A 6,390-nucleotide genomic window follows, 5' to 3' on the forward strand; every position below is an offset into this window, starting at 1 on the left:
ACCATTCTAATCACCTTTGAAATGAGTGATTAGAATAATTATTTCAGGCTAGAGGGATGGCTCCTGCTATTAACAACCCTCTGTTCAATATCACAACAAATTAGTTCATGCTCATTAGTATGAGTTGTGCTTGCTTAGTGGTTTGGAAAGCCTCCATTGGGAACATGCTTTATTACTCCCTGTGTGTAGAGCATGTAATTAACATTCATCAAATGCTGTGTTTATATAACGTCCCTCCTCAAAAATGTAATTTTGACATTATGTAAGTGTTATTTTCCTTATCAAGGAGGGTCTTACTGCTAAATTTGCTAAATTGTTGCATCAACGATCAGCAGAATCTGCATCTGTAGATACAGGGAGTGCAGAATTATTAGGCAAATGAGTATTTTGTCCACATCATCCTCTTCATGCATGTTGTCTTACTCCAAGCTGTATAGGCTCGAAAGCCTACTACCAATTAAGCATATTAGGTGATGTGCATCTCTGTAATGAGAAGGGGTGTGGTCTAATGACATCAACACCCTATATCAGGTGTGCATAATTATTAGGCAACGTCCTTTCCTTTGGCAAAATGGGTCAAAAGAAGGACTTGACAGGCTCAGAAAAGTCAAAAATAGTGAGATATCTTGCAGAGGGATGCAGCAGTCTCAAAATTGCAAAGCTTCTGAAGCGTGATCATCGAACAATCAAGCGTTTCATTCAAAATAGTCAACAGGGTCGCAAGAAGCGTGTGGAAAAACCAAGGCGCAAAATAACTGCCCATGAACTGAGAAAAGTCAAGCGTGCAGCTGCCAAGATGCCACTTGCCACCAGTTTGGCCATATTTCAGAGCTGCAACATCACTGGAGTGCCCAAAAGCACAAGGTGTGCAATACTCAGAGACATGGCCAAGGTAAGAAAGGCTGAAAGACGACCACCACTGAACAAGACACACAAGCTGAAACGTCAAGACTGGGCCAAGAAATATCTCAAGACTGATTTTTCTAAGGTTTTATAGACTGATGAAATGAGAGTGAGTCTTGATGGGCCAGATGGATGGGCCCGTGGCTGGATTGGTAAAGGGCAGAGAGCTCCAGTCCGACTCAGACGCCAGCAAGGTGGAGGTGGAGTACTGGTTTGGGCTGGTATCATCAAAGATGAGCTTGTGGGGCCTTTTCGGGTTGAGGATGGAGTCAAGCTCAACTCCCAGTCCTACTGCCAGTTTCTGGAAGACACCTTCTTCAAGCAGTGGTACAGGAAGAAGTCTGCATCCTTCAAGAAAAACATGCCTAATAATTCTGCACTCCCTGTAGAAGCTAGCAAAGATACTTTAAACTAAAACACTCTATTTGACACAAAGTTGCATCAAAATCCAAGCAAACACTGGCAAAAAGTATTCAGATATTTAGTTTTGCAGACAATTGTGAGCAAAATACAATCACAGTATTTGTTCAATAGCTTTTCAGAAATTCTGGGTGAGTTTATGGCAACTATTACAGGGAGTGCAGAATTATTAGGCAAGTTGTATTTTTGAGGAATAATTTTATTATTGAACAACAACCATGTTCTCAATGAACCCAAAAAACTCATTAATATCAAAGCTGAATGTTTTTGGAAGTAGTTTTTAGTTTGTTTTTAGTTTTAGCTATTTTAGTGGGATATCTGTGTGTGCAGGTGACTATTACTGTGCATAATTATTAGGCAACTTAACAAAAAACAAATATATACCCATTTCAATTATTTATTTTTACCAGTGAAACCAATATAACATCTCCACATTCACAAATATACATTTCTGACATTCAAAAACAAAACAAAAACAAATCAGCGACCAATATAGCCACCTTTCTTTGCAAGGACACTCAAAAGCCTGCCATCCATGGATTCTGTCAGTGTTTTGATCTGTTCACCATCAACATTGCGTGCAGCAGCAACCACAGCCTCCCAGACACTGTTCAGAGAGGTGTACTGTTTTCCCTCCTTGTAAATCTCACATTTGATGATGGACCACAGGTTCTCAATGGGGTTCAGATCAGGTGAACAAGGTGGCCATGTCATTAGTTTTTCTTCTTTTATACCCTTTCTTGCCAGCCACGCTGTGGAGTACTTGGACACGTGTGATGGAGCATTGTCCTGCATGAAAATCATGTTTTTCTTGAAGGATGCAGACTTCTTCCTGTACCACTGCTTGAAGAAGGTGTCTTCCAGAAACTGGCAGTAGGACTGGGAGTTGAGCTTGACTCTATCCTCAACCCGAAAAGGCCCCACAAGCTCATCTTTGATGATACCAGCCCAAACCAGTACTCCACCTCCACCTTGCTGGCGTCTGAGTCGGACTGGAGCTCTCTGCCCTTTACCAATCCAGCCACGGGCCCATCCATCTGGTCCATCAAGGCTCACTCTCATTTCATTAGTCCATAAAACCTTAGAAAAATCAGTCTTGAGATATTTCTTGGCCCAGTCTTGATGTTTCAGCTTGTGTGTCTTGTTCAGTGGTGGTCGTCTTTCAGCCTAATAATTCTGCACTCCCTGTAGACGAACCTTCTTGCTATGAGACAACAGTACTAACCCCAAAACAAAAGACAAAATTACAGAGACATTAAAGAATGTTACAAATAGTATAAAATAGTAAAAGAAAAGAAAAGAAATGACAGGTTTAATTTATTTTCTTCTTGAAGAATGTGGACTTCTTCAAGATTTTAATGGTAAATGAGAAGAGGAGCACCATAGGGGGAGAAAAGTGTTGATGATTCTAAGGGCCCATGACTGACAGGGTCCCTAGAAAACAGTAGAAGAGTCAACTAGTCTATTTTTTATAACTATAAACTACAGCATATACCATATTTTATTTTGTGTTTGGTAAAAAACAAGTGGTCCAAGTGCACACGCTCCTAGCTGATGCTGAGTGCTAGAGCTGTAGATAGTAAAGTGGTTTTATAGTCCTGCAAATGTGTCTGTCAGCATGCAGCAGTGCTGTGTGATACTGCAAATTTGGGCATTGATCCAATACCCAATAAATATCAGTATCAGTATTGGCAATACCAATACTGATACTGATATTTTTTTAATTTCTAAGGGCAACTTATGTAGGTGAGAGCATTGCGATTTTTGCTTTCCGTAGTAATTAGTTAACACAACAAGACACACCTTTCAGCTATTCATGCATTTTGAAACTGGGTTTTTTGGAGACCTGGAATGTAACTGTGCCTATTGTTAAAGCACTTTGGGTCAGCATGTGTTGTTTAAATGTGATATAGGCTGGGGAAAAAAATAGACGTGTAGTCAAAACAAACAGGTTCAGATATTTTTCATTATGCATATTCTTCTCATTTCCAAATAACAAATTAATTTAGTTGGGCCAAATACTGAACTTGGAGGACAGAAAAAAATATTGATCCTATATTGCTAATATCGATCTGATATCAGTACCACCATTGGTATTGATACTATTGACATTTGGACCGATCCACCCACCTTTACCATACAGTTTTCATTTGGACAGAGGAGGGAGAGGGGTTTTCTCTTCAATCCATCAAGATCCTATAGCTGCGCGTTGCTGGAAGCAGATAACGTATGGACTGCCTAATGTTGATTGGTTATAACGGAATAACGGAGCTCTCTGGGAAAGATGGAACAGTGAAAAACACCAAAGATCACAAAATAAAGCATCAAAAGCACTGACAGTGGCTGCAGTGAGGCTTTTCATTGTCTTTAACACTCAGTTTCACTACAGCTCTGTGCATGTTATAACTTTGCTCTCCTCCATGGTCCAATGGCACATCATGAAGATCTTGGAACAAATGATTTTACACCAAGACTGTCCTTTACAGGTGTCACCGAGCCCTAACTCATCTGGAGGAATCTGGCCCTTATGTGAGAGTTTTGTTCTTTGATTTTTTTTAAGTGGTTTCAATACCATTCAATCAAATATACTCAAAGACAAGCTCACCATGATTCCTCCTTTGTTTCCTGGATCGCAAACTACCTGACAGAAAGGACACAGTTTGTCAGGTTGGGGAACTGTGTTTCTAGGAAATTAATCAGCAGCACGGGGGCTTGACAGGGGACTGGCTCAATTCCTTTTCATTGTATACAGCAGAAATAGAAATGCTTGGACGACACTGCCATTGTAGCGTGTATCAGGAATAGACCAGAATCTTAATATGGGAATATTGTAAAAGCCTTCAGTGACTGGAGTCACAAAAACTACCTCATATTGAACAACTATAAGGCAAAGGAAATGAGAGTAGATTTCTCAAGACTCCCAGACCCCCTGTTACGACTGATCGTAATCATATGTAAATTTGAGTGTCCAGGTGCTCCTCTGGGATTGGTGCATCCAGGGTGGATGGCTCACACCGATTGGCTGAGGACCGGGAGGCAGCGGATATGAAGAGACCGCCGGCGACTGCCACTTCATTCATCCTCGGCCCAACCCAACCGGCAGACCGTTCACTGTGTCACGATGTTACCATGTTGGTTAATGTAAGAGCATGTAGGGGTGGACCGCCTTTTTGTTTGATCAGTTTTCTCCTGTTTTTGTTAGGCAGGGAGGAAAGTGATTGTCGTTTGGTTTAGTTCCTTTGAGTAGGTAAGTTGTGTTTATTCCTGAGATAGCCTACCTTTTGTTTGTTGTTTTGGCCTTGGGTTCACCCTGAAGTTATGATATGCTCCCTTCCTTTGTTTAACTGCACTTATTGTAAATAAATCACTGTCACAAAATATTAAGTGTGTGACGTGCTGCTTGGGGTTGGACGGGGATGGATCACCCTTTATGTTGTGGTCTGGCCGTGCCTAGACGGGCCATAACACCCCCTCTTCAGCCTGTGAAAGTTTGTGGGATGGACATAGAGATGGTAACAAAATACAAATATCTAGAAAACACCTAGATAACAATCTAAATGCGTCCCTGAATACCAACCTATACAAAAAGTGGCAAAGTTACCTCTTTTTGTTAAGAAAACTAAAATCTCTTGATCTGCAGTAAAATATTAAAGATGTTCTATCAGTCTATGGTGGCAATTGTCCTGTTCTATGCTGCAGTCTACTGGGGAGGCAGCATGAGTAACAAGGATGCAAGGAGACTGGACAAACTAGTGAGAAAAGCTGGCTTTGTAATTGGTGCCAGACTGGAGATGCTGGGGAAGGATGCACATTAAAGACATTAGAAGCCATCCTGAATAACGCTGATCACCCACTTTATAAAATCTTTATGGAACAAAAGGCATCAGTACTGGAAGACTGCTCTCTCTCTGTTGTAAAACAGAGTGATATAAGAAATCAAATACACCCACAGCTATCAGGCTTTTCTCATACAAATAGCAGATGAACAATTTCAGACAGGAGTTTTTCTATTTCTTAAATAAAGCTTAGAACAGACACCAAGGGTGTGTTCCAATAGCCCGATTTACTTAGTAAGGTTTCTAAACTTAATAGGTCTTCCAATTCTCCAAATACTAACAGAAAGAGCTTCAATGATTTCTTTTTGCTTCCTTTAGCATAGGATACACTGGAACATCCTTATGAAAGGGGAGGTGAAAACGATGATATAATGATATAACCCTGATATAGACCTGCTTATATATTTCAAGTTTTAAACAACAGCCTGTTAAATTCACAGCTGAACTTTGAACCTCTCACTTGCTTTCCATGAAGAATGCAGAATCCTGTATAAGCCCAAGATTATGATGTATAAGTGATAAAAGCTGCACTTAAGCTTCTGTATTATCATTGTTCATTACTAATGTTCCTTTTCTGAATTGCAGTATTTATATTTTTTTTTTCTTTTGTACGAGTAAGCTGGGATAAGTGATAGACAGAGGGAATTTCACAGAAATACCAAACAGAAGGGAGGAAATGAGCTGCCCTGGATCACAGCAGGTAAATGTAAGAAAACAAGATGTATTTAATCTTATATTCTGCCAGCCCTAAAAATAAAAGACTGTACAGATGTTGAGTCAATATTCTGCTTAGATAAACGGAATTTTTTGCTTTCATGCAAGATTGACGACATGTGCAAGACACATTATTACATTTACATGTTTTTAATGAAAACATTCTTTTTTATTTTTATTTTTTATATTGATTGGTACCTTACACTAAGGACAAATACAAAATATATGTTATCTTGGAAGTAAATTTAAATTCTAATCTGTAAAATGGCATAGAAGTATTTTTACTGCTTCAACATTTTTATTTATAATATTAAGTATCGGAAATTTTCAGAAAATAACTGAAATAATAATTTTTCAAACAAACTAAACAACCAAACAACTGTCTTTGTCCTGAGACCTAGTTTAGGACTTGTTCTAGAAACATCTTTACAACAAAGAAATATTCCACACGAAAACAAATTTCTTACTTTTTCTTTGTGTGTTATATCCGAACTAATTATGTCATTTACGGGGGAAA

This window comes from Maylandia zebra, linkage group LG15 (assembly GCF_041146795.1).
Source record: "Maylandia zebra isolate NMK-2024a linkage group LG15, Mzebra_GT3a, whole genome shotgun sequence".
NCBI lineage: Eukaryota > Metazoa > Chordata > Actinopteri > Cichliformes > Cichlidae > Maylandia > Maylandia zebra.